Here is a 17194-nt window from a genome sequence, read left to right on the forward strand (position 1 = left end):
TTTCTCTTTCTTTTTCTCTGGGCCTTGAGCTGTAATTATAAAGGCTTCACATCTCCGTGGTGACATCAGATGGTTAACAAAATGTGAACCAGGGAAGGAAAGCAACCCGTAGCCTTGCCATAGCATTGTTCGCATTCCATAAAAGACAATCTTCTTCATGAGAGATCACTCTGCCACTGAGGCTTATTAATTTGCGTGGCTAATGTTCAGAGAGCCTCTCATCAGGATTCAAATAATCAATCTTGCACTGCAGACAAGAGCGTGTAGCATAATAACACAGTGGCAGACTATATTCCTGCAGAATCATATTATGAAACATTTTCTAAGCCCTTGCACTAAATCAAACATACCCAGTATTGCATTTACTATTGTAAAGTTTTTTTCCTCTCTTAACCAGCTGCTTCCAGATCGGTGGCTCCTAATACTACACAATCATTACTCTTCCACCATAAGCTACAAGCAAAATTGCTATATGGAGCCTTGCCCTTTTTTCATATGGATATCTCACTATGTTCCATTCACTCTACTGGGTGTGACTTAACTGCTGTGGGGTTGGATCTCAATGTAGTTAGGAACTCACTAGGTGACCTTAGGCAAGCTTCTCTACCTCTGTCTCCCTCTTCTGTGGTATCAGGATAATAATATTGGACTACTTTATAGGGTTGTTGTGAGGTTTATATATATAAAAAAACTTTTATAAAAGTACTTTGTCAATGCTAGATATTATTATCATCACTATGAGAATTATTCTGCTGGGGCTTGCGCTTTAGTTGGTTCTTAAATTTTATGTACTGTATTTACTTGAGTCTAATGTGCACCTCAATTTTCAGAACCTTGAAACCAAAAAAAGTATTTGCTGGTGAATGTAAATGTGCCATCGAATCTAAATCCGATGCACATCTTAATTTGGCGAGTATCTTAATTTGAGTAATTTGAGTAAATGCGGTATATTTTATAGATACAAATATGGAGTCTATTCCTTTCATACAAAGCTTAAATTCTTCCTAGTGTTCTGCTCTAAGCAAAGGGCTGGTTGTGATTAGAACAGTTACAAGTGACCTGGCTCCCTGCCAAGCCCATTTCTCAGAGATTTCACCTGTAAGTAAAGAAGTAAACTTTTATTATAGCAGTCTAATGATACAGACTCAGCTGCTAGGAAAGAGCACAATCTAGTCCAGGTGTTCTTACAAGGCAAAAGAGTAGCAACAATAAGTCCAGTCTGAGAACAAGGTTAGAAGTAAGGGTTCGAAGATTGCACAGAGCTGTGGTTGCACCAATAAGTTTCGTAGTCTCCCCGCCAAGCTTTTGAGCAGAGACAGAGAATGCCCAGCTACACACAAGGAACCCTATCCATGTGAGAATTCCTGGCCTGTGTCTTGAGGGATGTGTCCCCTCTTTTGTCTTTGGATGCCAGCTTTTCCTGATAAACAACACCAGACTGGCATCCACCTCTGAATTTTCCTGCCCTGTCCCGTCAGCTCTCTCCATCCCACTGCAGGGAAGTAACCTCCCCAGTCTCTGACAGGCTCCTCTCCTCCCCTGGGGAAGGAGAGGAAGCCTTTGGGACTCTGGCTTCAACAGCTGAGCCAGGCATGTCAGGAGGTGGAGAGAAGAGTTGTGTCATGTGGCTTCCACTCTGCCATCTCACCCCCCCTTCATCATTTTCTTTCTCAAGTGCCTGTCTGAATCAGAGTAGTCAGAGGGAATCAAGACAACTAGCACCCTATATACATAATAGAAAGGGGGAAATGCTTTAGTAGCCCATAGATATGAGGGAAGGTCCATTGGGCTGTGTGTGTACATTTTCTACTGACTATGATAGCTTCTTTCCTTCCATTAATCTCTCCTTATGCACTTCCTGACTTACCTAACATTGTTTGGGCACCTCACATCACAAATACCAGAAGTCTCATTTATGAACCTTGGGATCCAGGGTATTTTAATAACCCAGAATTCATCCTCCTGTAAAGCCTCCAGTAAATTAGAAAGCAACTGAAGGAGTTCCTGAGGGAGAAGGAGAAGAAAAAGGGTCATTAAAAGATCAGAACAGGTTCATGCATTGAATGCCCTCTGTGGTTGGTAGATGCATAGTGCAAAAACGAGTGCCTTAAACTCAGCTTTAGCATGGAACCCCACATAGCCGCTCTATTCTGGTGCTTATTTCTTGCAGTTTATTCGTGGCTCTGCATTATTCAGTGCTAATGCAGGCTACTGAAAGAAAAATTAAAGAGAAGAAATCATTTCTTGAAAATTTATGTGTGCATGCATAAAGTGATTAATTAAGAAAAATTAAAAACAATTCTGAAGGGGGGAAAATTCTGCAGTTGTGGAGGAGTCCTTCACAACTCAGCCTCCCGCTCTGTTTCAGATGCCAGCGTTAGGCATCACAAATGTCAGACACTGTGATCCTTCTCTCCATTTTCTCCCACAATAAAGGGAGTGGTTTCTTCCACCTTTTAGCAATAACCTCTGCTCTGGACCCCCACCTTCCAAGCTCTTTGGTATTTCTTTAAGCCCATTCAGCAAGCCTTAAGAACCAATGTACAGGCCCATTGGTCCTGTGGATTTTTATTTATGTTACTTATTTTATAGACCACTTTTTAGCCTTTCCCGAGATCTCCAAGGTGGTTCACAATTAAAACAATACAAATCTCTAACACAAGAAAACTAAATGGGGAAAAATCAAGCTGGAGATCAGAAGGCAAATGTCCCTTCCAACTCTACAATTCTATGATCCTGTAAAAATCACAGAAGGGAGTGAGAGCTAGGTATCTAAACCAAAGGTATGTAACAAAAAGGGGTTTTGCAGCACATAAAAACACCGCTAAAGCCAATGCCAAAGGAGGGAATTTCGGCTGAGTTTCCCCAAGTAGGGATGGTGAAGAAACTGAGTTAGCATTTAAAGGCAAACCTACCAAATCCACATTTTTCGAACCAATATGCAAACCAGCACACCTCCATCCTTGGAAATTCACATTTCTCTGCATCTTGCAATGCTGTTCTCCACCCATGCAATATGTCTAGATAGGCATACTGTAGAATGAAGAATGCATAAAAATGTAAGTTTCTTTTTTTTAAAAAAATGGCAAATTGCTGCAGAAATATGGAGAACTGAATTGCAGATTGGGAAAACAAGAAACTGGGAGAAACTGAAGTTGACAGATCCATCCATTCCCTGCTCCCAAGGTAGGGTGCCACCACTGAAAAAGCCCTACCCCATAACCCAAACAGATCTCTGACAGCAACAGGACACAAAGCAGGGTCTCCAGTTAAGGTCACAGTCATGCACAGACAGGGTCATGTGAGAGAAGGCAGACTTTAAAAATCTTGGTTCTAAAACATTTGTGGCTTCCTAGGCCACAGCCATCAGGACTTTCAAATAGTGCTTCTTAAGAAAATGGTAACCAATGAAGACTGAACGATCTTGGAGTATGCTCTGGAAATGCAGGCCATAGACGGGCCACCCTGGCTACTGCATGTTGCGCTAGATGCCGCTTCCAAGCATTTTCCAAAAGCAGCTCTACGTAGTGTGCAGTGACGATATAATCTGGACGTGCCCTGTGGCTGAAGACCCTTCCTTCCTTTCCTGAGCCCTTTGCTCCAAACACAAATTATCTTTTTTTTTTTTTCCCCTGAAGAAAAATATCCAAGTATACCCCTTGTTGCCTCCTCTTAGGTCCTAACCTTACCTTAGCAATGTGTTCCAGTTACAGATAGGTAGCCGTGTTGGTCTGCCATAGTCAAAATAAAAAAAAAAAAATTCCTTCCAGTAGCACCTTAAAGACCAACTAAGTTAGTTCTTGGTATGAGCTTTCGTGTGCATGCACACTACCTGTGTATCTGAAGAAGTGTGCATGCACACGAAAGCTCATACCAAGAACTAACTTACTTAGCAATGTGATTAGCAGTCACATTGTGGTTTGTTTGCTTTTAATTAAATCCCAGGCGCAGGGGGGCGAGAGGGCACACTGAGAGCCAGTGTGGTGTAGCGGTTAAGAGCGGTAGATTTGAGGAAAACAAAACCCCTAGATGGTTGTCACCCTTAGAGGCTAAGGCCCACAAGAAAGTTAATATGGAGGTCGGATGGCCAAAGTATTGTGAGATCTTAGAACAGGATGGAGAGAAACTGAAATTAAAGAGCCATGAAAAATTAAAACCCAAAGTACAAGATTGGCTCCACTACTATCAAATAATGGAGGTTTTTAAACAAGACAGGAAAATTGGCTTCCAGGTGGAAAAATCAAAACTTGAGACAGAATTGTTAGAACCCAATATTAAGAATTTGTCAAGAATGTATAACTTGCTGTTGAAATGGAATACACAAGACGAAACAGTTAAATCAGTTATGATTAAGTGGGCACAGGACATTGGTCATAATATTATGTCTGCTGACTGGGAAAGGTTGTGGAACACTGGTATTAAATTTACGGCATGTAGTGCTTTAAAGGAAAATGTGATGAAAATGGTCTATAGGTGGTACATGACCCCAGTTAAGCTAGCAAAAATTTACCATTTGCCTGATAACAAATGTTGGAAATGTAAGGAAACTGAGGGTACTTTTTATCATCTTTGGTGGACATGCCCGAAGATTAAGGTTTTCTGGGAGATGATATATAATGAAATGAAAAAGGTATTTAAATATACCTTCCTTAAGAAACCAGAGGCCTTTCTCTTGGGCATTGTCGGCCAACTGGTGCCAAAAAAGGATAGAACTTTTTTCATGTATGCAACAACAGCAGCAAGAATACTGATCGCAAAGTATTGGAAGACACAAGATTTACCCACCTTGGAAGAATGGCAGATGAAAGTGATTGACTATATGACATTGGCGGAAATGACGAGCAGAATTCGTGACCAGGGAAAGGAGACTGCGGAAGAAGACTGGAAGAAATTTAAGATTTATCTTAAGAACTATTATAAACTTGATGAAGTTTAGAATGTCGAGATTCTACAGAGAGAAAGGGTTGCAGTAATATAAGATTAGATTAAGAAAGGACTATGATGAATTAGGATGGGAAAAAACATTTATATGTTGCTATAAAACTTGGACATGAGGATGCAGAAAGGGGAGGTATGGGGAAGTCCGAGGAAAGAAGTTTATGAAAGGACATTTTGAAATTATATTTGTTTGTTTGTCTGTTTTTCTTTTATGTTTGTTTGTTATAAAAACTCTTGTAAAACCAATAAAAATTTTATAAAAAAAAAAAGAGCGGTAGATTCGTAATCTGGGGAACCGGGTTCACGTCTCTGCTCCTCCACATGCAGCTGCTGGGTGACCTTGGGCTAGTCACACTTCTCTGAAGTCTCTCAGCCCCACTCACCTCACAGAGTGTTTGTTGTGGGGGAGGAAGGGAAAGGAGAATGTTAGCCGCTTTGAGACTCCTTCGGGTAGTGATAAAGTGGGATATCAAATCCAAACTCTTCTTCTTCTACTTGTAATCAGCACAGGGATGGGAGGTTTAAGCCTTCCCTCACTGGCCATGCAGCACTTAGGGGAGGAAAAAATACCATTGCTTCCTTATGTTTCCCTTGGCCTGGACCTGCACTGTTTCTAGTGCTTTGCCTCTCTGGCACTCTGTTCATTTACAGCTTGGTCTCTTGCCTTTGGACTCTCTGGCCCAACAGTTGCTCTCCACTTGGCTCAGGCCTAGGTCTGATGACTATGAACTGTGCCAGCTCTCTCCTTGCCAGCCTTCCCCACCAGCCCTGATTCTGCAACCACCATCTCTTCTTCTGCTTTCGGCAGTCATTTGTTTTCCTCCATTTGATTTACAAACACGCCTGGTTGATGAAGCTTCCCTGTTCTCTGCATTCATTTTCTACTTAGGGAAGGATTGTTTGTAATTTACAGTTTTAAGTTGGCATGCTATTATTTTATGCTGTCAAAAAGCATCTGTTGCAATCGCTGTCTCTTTGCATCTACAGACTTAAAATAAATCAAGCCAGCGACGTTAGCCAGCCAACGTTATCAGCAGCGTTAACAAAGGCTGCTCAAAAGTTTACTTAGTATCTGTGGGAGAGTGACCTTACGAAGCTGCACAACTTTCTAGGATGCTCTGTAGGAACTCGCCTGCTGCTCTGTAAGTGGTTTAACTCTTGCAGTTACATTCACGTGCCACTGCGTCTATCCTGATTATCTGGAGCTGAGCCCAAGCACACATAATTTGCAAAAGGCTCAAGATGGGCAGAAGTACAAAGTTCAGTGCTGCACATATGTTTCTCATATTTTTAAAAATTAAGATGCATTTACGTTCAACCTTTTCAGGTTGAACCTATCAGTGAACACAGCAGTGGATGCTTCTCCATGTGGCATTGTTCCACCAACCTCAACCTGCCCACAGCCAGTCTCTACCTGGCTGCCATCTTACTTACACTAAGCCATGGAGTGGTTCTTGCCTGCCATAGGCTCTGGCTCCATATAGTGATGGTCTCTCTGTTTTCCACCCCACCAGTGCCAGTGGCATCAGCCACCAATGGGCTGTGGACCCCAACCCCTGATTTAAATCAAAACATAATAGTGTTGTGGGATTTTGGGGGGGTGGGGCAGTAGGCTGTATGCCTGAGCTCCCTTCTAATTTCTGGATCCCTTAAGGATCCCCATTCCTGGAATAGCTGGGTAAGTTTCTTAGTCATGGCCCCTAAGTATGGGTTGTTAAGGTAACAGAGGAAGTGAAAAATGGATGCCCCTCATCCCTCAACTATCCGTTAGTTAGGACGAAACCCGAGTTGAGGTGTGTGAGCAAGAAGCCAGAAGCAGGCTGCAGGCTGAGAGATAGAACAGTGCCTGATTTCTGCTGGAATCCAAGGCTGTGGATATCCCAAGGACACCACAGGCTCCGCTGTCCATCATTCCAAGGAAACAACCTGGAACCCCTGGATTTTTGCACCACTTGGAGATTGGGGTGGCATGCAGCAATAGTAACAAGTTGTTTTGGTACATGTTCCCCACTAACTCCACTATAGGATAATTTGGGCACAACAACTTTCAAACATACGTACAGACAAAATAAACTAGTATTTTACTAGTTGGTATATTAAAACACCATTACCCATACTTTCACTTGCTAGTCTACATTTAAAACAAGCAGCAGCATGCAGATTCCTTCGTTCTCTTGGTTCATGTTCTTTAAAACATCCCTCCCCCTTTACTGGCTGTTTGCTGTTTCCAGTATTCCCCAGGTATTTCTGGTTATTCTGGAGTATTGCTGTACTCACTGGTGCCACTTACATCAGTGTTTGCTGGGCTTTTCTTTTTTTCAGTATTGCATCTGTTAATTGATTTTTAAAAGCTCCCTTTCAAAAAAGCGTAGTTTTTTTAATGGGAATGTAGATTAAGTTTTTGAACGGCTCCCTTTTCTTCTGCCTCACATTAACATTCACATGTGGCATATTCAAGAAAGACTAAAAAGGCCTTGGGGTCACTTGTGAGAATGCCCTAAAGACGTGTTGCTGTTCATAGAATCACAGAATTGTAGCGTTGGAAGGGACTCCCAAGGGTCATCTAGTCCAATGTTTGGCTTTTGCCATCCTCTTAGCTTATGCTGTGTTTTCTTCTTAAATCTCTTGTGAGAATTACGCACTGATGCATTTTTATCGTGCCTGCTTTTCATTAAGCCAGTTCCTGATATTGCACAGTTGTGAAATGTAGAAGCAGAAAAAGGGCCTAAAATCTACAAATCCTGGTCTTTTGAAACTGGGACAATAAAATGTAGATGGTGCGGTGTGGGGATTTATACCGTGACGTTTTTATTGTACAAAACGTTTGTCCCTTTCAAAACTGTACACTGCAACTCCATGGGCTGAGAGTGCAGTCCTATGCATGTCAACTCATTGAGTTAACTGGGACTTACTCCCAGGTAAGTGCGTATAAGATTGTAGCCTGAGATATTTTCATTGCAGTTATTACCATTGCAGGTGGAATCTAGTGAACTGTCAGAGAACAACAAACGTTCCAGCATTACTGAAGACCTGATCAGTAATGCTGACTTTGTATGCTGCTTTTACGTGATGCTCCCAGATTACTGATCATCTGGGATTGTCCTCTCAGCAGCACAGTTCAAGCATGGCTGCAGCTTGTATTGCTAAAACAAAGCCTTTCATGATACTGTCTCTAGCACTGCAGGTGGAAGCTCAGTCCACCATGTGCAGACCAGAAAGCATTTTTGTCAAGCAACCACCTTCATCTGATTTATCACAGCCAGACATTTGTACAGACTTGGAACTCTTGCAGAGCGACACACATGAGAGAGGCCAAAGTTATCTAGATCACTTTCCACAGTCTTTATTTGTGATCTGTACCTTCTGCCACTGTGCATAAGAGTTTTCACATGTAGTTTTGTTTGCATTTCAGTCTATCTTTGGTGGAGAATTATAATTTTATGGATACATTTTGATTTGTATAGCCTAAGGATGTAGGCACGCTCCTTGCAATTGTGAAAGTGGTCACTTGAATGCTTGAACCTTGGGCATCCTGGCTACTTAGGGTTGCCATAGGAGGCTTGACCAAGGGAGTAATGTAAGTGGTTAGGAGCACCCTGGGGTGGTTATCATTCAATCCTGCCTTAAGATGGTTGTAGTCCCTATACAAATGAGTGTAGTGCGGGAGTGGCCATGTATTACTTATTTACTACCCTACCTTTCGCCCAGTGCAGTGCAGGACCCAGGTTGGTTCACAGCATACATTAGAACAGATTCAACTGTTCCCAAAACAAACTGTCAGCTAGTAGATCCATTGTGACAAGGAATTTCTGTTCTTTCTAGCTATAATTCCCATCATCCCTCACCATCAGCCATGCTGGCTAAGACAGACAGGAGTTGGCAGTCCAGCCAACATCACAGGTTAGCCCTTCTTGGTGCAGTGAGACCTTTACTAAATAATTTCTCTCTGCATTGCTGCTGTTGTTGATCCAGCTTCATTTACCAAGATTAAAATTGTACATATTCTTCATCCATTTATTATGGAGAGATGACCTGGCAAACAAACAAGCAAATTCAAAGGCATGCTTTTCTAGGCTTTCTGCACCCATGCTGAAATGTTTAACAGAAGCGTCTTAATTTGGAGTGTTGATCTTGGGCTGCCGTATTTCTGCTCTGCTTTCCATCTTGTGCATGCCCAGTTTTAGAAAGGACTGCCGTTTTGTTTTCCACGCACATTCTGGTGTGCTGCTGTTGTATAACAACATATAGTATGTAGAAGAAAACACCCTTCTTATTATAGCACTGTTGAGAGGCCTTCCAGTATTTCCATTTGAAATTCCAATTTTCAGGGACTTGCTACTGAGCTGTAACAAATTGCAAGCAGGAAATCTGGCTCTCTGCAGCCTAGGAGCAAACTAACTCACTCACAATAGATAAAATTAATCCGTATTAATGGCATGTCCTTCCAGCAACCAAAGCAAAGGGGAGTGTGTGTGTGTGTGTGTGTGTGTCCGTCTATCTATCTCACGTACACATAACAAACAGCGAAAGAATAAGAAAAGCAAGTGCTTTATGTGGCTGTGCACAAATGTATGGAGGATGGGAAACAGGCCAAGCAGATTGCTTCTGAACGAAGGAGGTTATTATTTATCCTTTGGGTATGACTGAAACAGGGCAAAATGCTCCTTGTAGCACAGATATTGGTATCTGTGAGCATTAATCAATAGAGAGGTGACACTAAAGAGAAGCAAGAAAAGTGTACAGTGGTACCTCGGCTTAAGTACTTAATTCGTTCTGGAGGTCTGTTCTTAACCTGAAACTGTTCTTAACCTGAAGCACCACTTTAGCTAATGGGGCCTCCTGCTGCTGCCGTGCTGCCAAAGTACAATTTCTGTTCTCATCCTGAAGCAAAGTTCTTAACCTCAGGTACTATTTCTGGGTTAGCGGAGTCTGTAACCTGAAGCGTATGTACGGTAACCTGAAGCATATGTAACCCGAGGTACCACTGTATCTGTGTTTCAAATGTATTTCTGCTGCCTGCAAGCAGCATTTGACAATGGAAAACTAGTAAAGGTGCAATTATTTGAGAAAGGATAAGAGAACTGGAGAGCAAAGGAGAAACATCTGTTGGGGATCATTGTGGATGAGGAAGTTCTGGATCCCCATAATCCCAATCATGTTTGTGCAGGGCATTTTTTTTAAACCCCATCTGCACAGGAATACATAAGTGGGATCAAGATATCTTGAGAATTCTTAAAGAGTTCTTGGACCTTGCCGAAGAAAGACCAGCATACATGCAGTGGGAATGTTTCCTTTACTAAAACAGGAAGGTAGCGAGCTACAAAGCTAGGCCATTTGACCATGTAACTCAGTATTGGTCCACAGTGACTCTCCATATTTCAACCAGGGGACCTTCCTAACCCTACCTGAAGATGCAAAAGGACTGAGATGCTCTACCACTGAGCTATAAGGTGGTTGATGGATATGAGTTACTGCTACTCATGTTGTGGCACAGCTTCCCACTCCCATGTCTCTCAGTCTTTGGGCTCTGATATGAGGAGCAATAGTCCTCAACAAACATTTTAATTCTGCTATAGATAGAGAGGCAACCAGATAAGATGGCAACTCTGCATTCAAAGCTTGCTTTGAGTGAATGGGAAGTTGATCCTGCTAACTGGAAAAAGATTTGAATCAATCCCAGGCTGAGAGTGACAGAAAATAAGAGAAGTTGTCAGAGGGACTGTGAACTGTGAGCTTTGCAATGTGTCATGCGCTAACTGCAGCTTACTGGAAAGAAAATTAAGAGGAAGTATAATGTGCATGTAATGTGAAAGGTCATGGAGGAAAATGTGTTGATTTTGCAGTCAGATAATAATGTGAAACCTAGAAAATATAAAAAAGAAGAGGAATGAAATATGTTTGAATTAAAAATCACGCATTGAATGTTTTTTTAAAAAATACTAGAAAATGTAAACTGGTGCAGCCAGAAGTTATTTAATGGTGATAGGAAACCTGTCTCAAGACACAGTGTTTTGAGAACGTAGTGTAAGGAAAAAAATGTAAAGGTAAACAGCAACATGACCTTGACAAAGGATATGCATTAAGATAATAAGAACAGTGAAGGCTTTGTTTTGCATTTTCATTATTGATCTGGGAAAGATCTTGATTGAAAAAAGCAATGACATGTGGGGATTGTGCCAGATTGTGCAAGGATTTGAAAGGCCAGTGAAAATTTAACCAAAGGACCCACAAGTGAAGGCAAAGACAATGCAAAAATACATGCCACTTTGGTACACTAACAAGCTGATTATACAATCAGCCTTTGAAGAATAAACCCTCTGAACAGTTCAAGCAGTCAGTGCAATACATGATTCCGTGAAGTGAATCAGTGCTGCAGAATTTATCACATAACAGCATGGATCCGAGTGTGGTCATTACAGCAGCTACCCTCGCGTTTTCCAAGTGAAGACTGACTGGGCCACATTAACTATTTTGGGCATGGTTCCCTCTATTCTTGCACCAGTCCACAACACATCCAGTGTTCCAGAGTGATGGGGACTATAGATGCATGACTCTATCCCAGTTCATCCCATCCCATTTAAGTCTGCAAGCACTTAGAAATATGTTGCACCCAGTGGCGGAGCTTCATACTCCTGCACCAGGGGGTGGAGAGCAGGCGGGGCTGGGGCGTGTCATGGGGGCGGGGCATGCCGCCTGCAGGGGCGAGGCGCCCAGTGCAGGCAGGGGCGGCAGCCGTGATGGCAGGGGCGGCGCCCTACTGGGATTGCACTGCCAGGGACGATGCGCTCCCCCGCACTCCTCTTCCTCCGCCAGTGGTTGCATCTTGTTCCTGTGCTGAATTTTTAGGATAATTCCAAGAGAAACAATATATTTGGAGATGCAAGCAGGATTTTTTTTTTTTAAGTGGTTGCTGCATTCTGGTTGTATCACTACCCATGATACTTCAGGTAAGTCCTAAGACAAGAGTTTTATGAAATATTAGATTGAAAGTTAGGCTAAATTCTTCAGTAACATACCGTAACTATTTTTTCCTTTGCGAGCATCTTCAATATTCTGTCAAAAATGACATTATAATGATGGAGGTAATTATACTTCATCTTCCTCACCATCTGGGTATCAAAACTTCCTAAATAAATGTATAAACCTGGATCTGTGGTGCCTGTTTATTGCATCATAAAGGCTGGAATGGTGAAGGAACGTAAAATATTGAAGACAGTATGGGGAAATTGTCTGTTGATGGCAGTTGGAGAAGAAACAGACAATAAAGATGTAGAGGGGCCTGAGGCAGAAGAAAGAAGAAAAGTCCTGGTGCATGACATCAGAAAATAGAGGAAGTGTGAACTAAACAACAGGAATGGCTAATGACAGGTCTATGTATAGAGATTCAAAAGCAGTTAATTGGCACCATGTATGTGGTTGCTTTAGGGATGAGAAATCTGTGTTTTGATTGTTGTCTGTTCACTCTCATTTATTGTTAATGGGTTTTGTTATTTGTTGTTTTATTTAAAACTTACAAGATAAATATCCCACATATTCACTGAACTCCAGTGTTGTTTTCACCTTGTCTCATCCTCATCCATAGTAACAAAACAACAACCACCCACCTGTGTGCACTAACAGATTAATCTAATTATTGATTTATGTGCATAAGGATGTCAGGGAAAGCCTTATGTGGTGCTCAGTGTGTAGTTCTGGTGGCAAAAATATATCCATAACACAAAATGAGTACAAAATTTAAAAGAATCCCTTTTTAAAGAAGGCTTCTACTTGGCAAGGAGGGAATGAATCTTGGGGGGGTGTGCAATTGGGGCTACTTAAATGTAACATTGTTTATTTATGTGTGCAGGTGAAACAAACCATGAACCCTGGTTTAGCAATATGTCTGAATAGGATTCCATGGTTTGGAGTAACACAAACAAAGCAGGATCTATATAGTCAAGGTTTGTTCTTGGTTTAAAGATTGTGGATGTTTTTTTAAGTGAAACAGCCATGATCCTTAGGTTGGCCTTAATGCTAAGACTGGTTTGTTTTTTTCCCCTACGTTAGTGGGGATGGTCAAAGGGGCCTCAGTCAGTGCATTCATTATAAACCAGTAACTATGGTTTATAGTGTGGTGCAAACAAGACCACTAATAAAAACACACTTTTTTCATTGGTAAAGAAAATCCGCTGCTGAAAAAAGAGAAACAAATAAAATGTGATCTTAAATGGAACAAGCCACCATTCATCACTCAAAGGCATTTGTTTTTGTTTTCAGATTTGTTAACTAGTTGTAAAAACTACAAAAGGGGAATTTATCCATATGCACCTTTCACGGTGATGGTGTTTGAGTCAGGCTGAATTAGACTGATGATGAAATTGTGTGCAGCAGGCATATTTACTTGGAAGTAAGCCTTACCATATACAATGGCCATTTGTTTCCTCAGTGCCACGTGTCAATGTATGAAAGTTTCCTGGAAACTCTGGATTCCACCACTCCCCATTCAAAATATTGAGGCGAAGGAACTTGTGGTGAATGAGATGCAGCACCAGAAAGGTGGAATGGTGAGAAGAAGAACGTGCGCGGAAGGACCTGGCATTGGAATTTAAGGAAGGTGTTGAAGTTGGGAGGTAAGTGAGAGAGTGTTGCTTGGTCTCCCTCGGGAGATAGTAATAGAAAAAGCAGTGACCACCGCAGTTTGGTGATGATGTTGAGCCTCTCTCCCAACACCGCTGCTGTTTACCAGGACAGTACAGGGGCAGGGCAAGGCAGAGTTGGGCAACCAGAGTGACGGGAGTGCCAGATTACCTCAAATGATGTGGCTGCATGGCCCAATTTCACCACCACTCTACACTGCCCTAGTAAGTGGCAGTCATGCTCATGTCACACTGCTGCAAGGCATCAGCCACTCTTGAATGGAATTGTACAGCCCATGTGTGACCCACTATTCTCCCTGCTCTATCACCATCTACAACCTCTGGTATGTCAGGGTGTAGGATGTCTATAGTAATGCAGGAGGGTGTATCAAATGGGGAAGGGCAAGAAAGCTTCCTTTTATAGTAAGGTTAATAGTCAAAAGCATGGAGAAAAGCAGGGACTTGATGGCAAGAGAAAGGGTGTACTATTATCCCTCAACACCATGGGTAGGCAAACTAAGGTCCGGGGGCCAGATCTGGCCCAATCGCCTTCTAAATCCGGCCCGCGGATGGTCCAGGAACCAGTGTGTTTTTACATGAGTAGAATGTGTGCTTTTATTTAAAACTCATCTCTGGGTTATTTGTGGGGCATAGGAATTCGTTCATTCCCCCCCCTTCAAAATATAGTCCGGCCCCCCACAAGGTCAGAGGGACAGTGGACCGGCCCCCTGCTGAAAAAGTTTGCTGACCCCTGCTCAACACTATCAACTCAGTGACGTTTGACCAATAAATAACTTTTGACTTACAAGGAACCTTTGACTTCGCTAGCAAACACCCCTGGATCTTCAGAGATATTTGTTTCACATCCCACAGCAGCCGGTGGGGTAGGGTGGTGGCACTTATAACTGTCCCCTCCAACCTTCCTGCAAATTGAAATTGTTTGTTAGAAGCTGCTTTGGATTCACTGTGGAAAGGTGGCATATAAATAAATGAAACCAATCTATCAGTCAAGTTGCCATTCAACCCTGAGGTAATTTCTCATACCCTGTGTTTGATGAGGTTATTAAGGATGTGGAAAATGGGTATGAAGAGAACCTTATAAATTCTGTGGCATCTTCTATGTCTGAGGTACCCAATTTCTTGCCTCAGTTATTTGCTAACACACATTCTCAGGCAGGAAGAGGCTTAATTGTTATAATATACAATTTCCATCCTATTGTTCTGAATCTACAGCGCCACTTCCAGCAGAAGGGACTCAGTTTGACAGCCTGAGCTACATCTAGCCTATTCATAGATCTGCTATGTGATGTGTGTGTGTGTGAAATCTAGCAACCACAGACTGACTCTCTGTTTCCTTTCAGATTGCATAACGCAGCATCAGAATCACTAGAACTTATGTTGTTGGGTTTTCCGAGAAAGGCCACAAACTCAGTGCCAAGCTGCTACATGCCAGCTTGGAGGTGACTTGTTCAAGGGAAAGGTATGGCAGATATACCACTACCATAATTCAACGCAAGGCACCACAACTTGACTTGAAAAGCCGGCTAGAAATTAGAAAGAAAGAAAATCTCCTCACATTAGGAAGCAAGCAGAAGCACTGGGCTATATTCAACTACCTCATTCTAGCAGAAGCCAGTGCAAGGTTTTCTGCTAGTACAATGGGACTTCTTCCCTGTATGTACCTCATGACCTTCCCAAAACTGGTCTGGTGGATTGGGAGTATCCCAGAAGAGGAAAGGGGAGATTTGTTATTGTTCCATCAGGCAAACAGAAATGCTGTTTGGAATGACCTCACTGGTGCTACATTGAATGCAACCCACCATTACACCAGTTTTCCTGCACTTCTTCAGTCAAATAGCATACAGCAACCTTTCGACAAAGGTTAGGAGTTGGATTCCTCTTCATCAGGTGATTGAGGTGAGGACTCCAAACCTGAAGGGGGAAGGCATGCAGGTCCAGAAAAACCTGTGGGATCAGTGCCGCCCACCGTGGCACTGCCGTCCTCTGACTCCAATGACTCCACTGTAGAAGACCCAAGCCTCCTCTACTCCATCTCAGTAGTAGACTACTGGAGAAGAACGGAGCCCTTTCAATCAAGCAGCATCTTGCAGTACACTTAACAATCAGGCTGCACCTGCTGTGATTACAATATAAGGGCTCAGTTTCAGCTTGTTCCTTACTGGAGCAGCTCTTAGAGTCCAGCCTGAACCCCACATTGGCTTGGATCCAGTTTGAAGCTCACCATGTCCTAGATCCCAGTTGAATCTTCCTGCAGAGCAGGACACCCTTAATCCCCAAAATGGACTGAGGATGTTTGATAGGGTGGCATTGAAAATGATGGAATCCTTTTTTTTAAAAAAAACGTTCTTTAAAAAATCTATTCCATTAAATAGATACATCTGGGCTATGAATTAAAGATGTTTTACCATGAAAAACAGAATTTTGACTGTGACGGAATCACAACCCTTGTTATGATAATTACACAGGTCAAAGAACTTCACTTGATAAGTCTGGTTTAAAGTCCAGTAAATTGTAATTGCATACTATAGCTCTTTTTTGAAATGCTAGCCAGACATGATTTCAAGTGCTTGGAACTATGATTTGTAAAACTATTGCAGTAATTGAAAATGTGCAGTAAAGTATTGTTGCACGGCACTCTATTCTCAGAGTGCTATGAGATTCTAGAAGGTTCGGTTTTCCTTGGAATGAGCAACAGCAGAGACTGTAGTGTCTTTATAATATATGATTTATTTACACATATATACAACCTCAGCCTATGATTGAGGGGCTCACAGTTTTAACACCCTAATAAGGTCTTGCTTCTCCCATAGCCACAGCCTTAGATTCCAGCAGAAATCAGGCACAGTTCTGTCTCTCAGCTGCCCAGCCTGCAGCCTGTGATATAGGGTAGGTTGAAAGGCAGTGACTTGCCTAAAGTCTGCTGAGTGGATATTTGAACCCTGGTTTCCCATGTCTTAGTTCGGCACTCTAGAAACTATGCCTCCAATTCTTTATTTCTACATTAGAGTCATTTTAGCATTATCTTCTGCTGAATTAGGGCATGGGCGTAGCCAGGATTTTTGTTAGCGGGGGCAGTGGAAGTTATTGAGCAATCAAAGGAAACACTGCAAATTATAGCTCTCTGAAGGGAATAGGGGGCTCCCAACAACTCTCAGAACCCTTAACAAACTACACTTCCCATGAACCTTTGCAGGAAGTCATGACAGTTTAAAGCAGTATGTTAATAGTGCTAATGTATAGTGCCTTAAATGCATCTAGGCCTGGTAACTGTAAGCCAAGCTATGGTTTACTGTGAACTGCTCCACATACCCTGGTGATCAGCAGTGGTGAAAAGAAGCTAGTTCTCCATTTATAAAGTGGAAAAACTCTCTACAGATAGTATAATGGCTGACAATGACAGCATTCCTGATCAGAGGTCTACCTGTGATTGCTGAGACCCACGTATGCTGCTGGAGCCATGTGTGTAGCATACATTTTAAAGGTGCAGTTTGTACTGGGGGATATACAGTATGTGCAAATCTAGGTAGCTAGGGAGATGTCTTTTAGATTTGAATTGGGCGGGTTGCTGCCACAACAAAGCTTTCTGCGATGGTGCATGTCTTTAGAAGCATGTAGTATGG

General features: G+C 42.3%; 1 long non-coding RNA gene across 2 annotated transcripts in view; it reads left to right on the forward strand.

The window, feature by feature from the left end:
* The first annotated feature begins 5429 nt into the window (after nt 1–5429).
* LOC309538851 overlaps nt 5430–17194 on the forward strand; it is a 50490-nt gene continuing 38725 nt past the window's right edge. The window contains exons 1-3 of one of the 2 annotated variants that reach the window (XR_014222394.1): nt 5430–6080; nt 13364–13547; nt 14915–15470. This is a non-coding gene — a long non-coding RNA (uncharacterized lncRNA). The remainder of the gene's footprint in view (nt 6081–13363; nt 13548–14914; nt 15471–17194) is intronic. The other variant, XR_014222395.1, reaches the window with a different exon arrangement.

This window comes from Podarcis vaucheri, assembly GCF_965113315.1.
Source record: "Podarcis vaucheri genome assembly, chromosome: 8".
In the NCBI taxonomy this organism is placed as follows: domain Eukaryota; kingdom Metazoa; phylum Chordata; class Lepidosauria; order Squamata; family Lacertidae; genus Podarcis; species Podarcis vaucheri.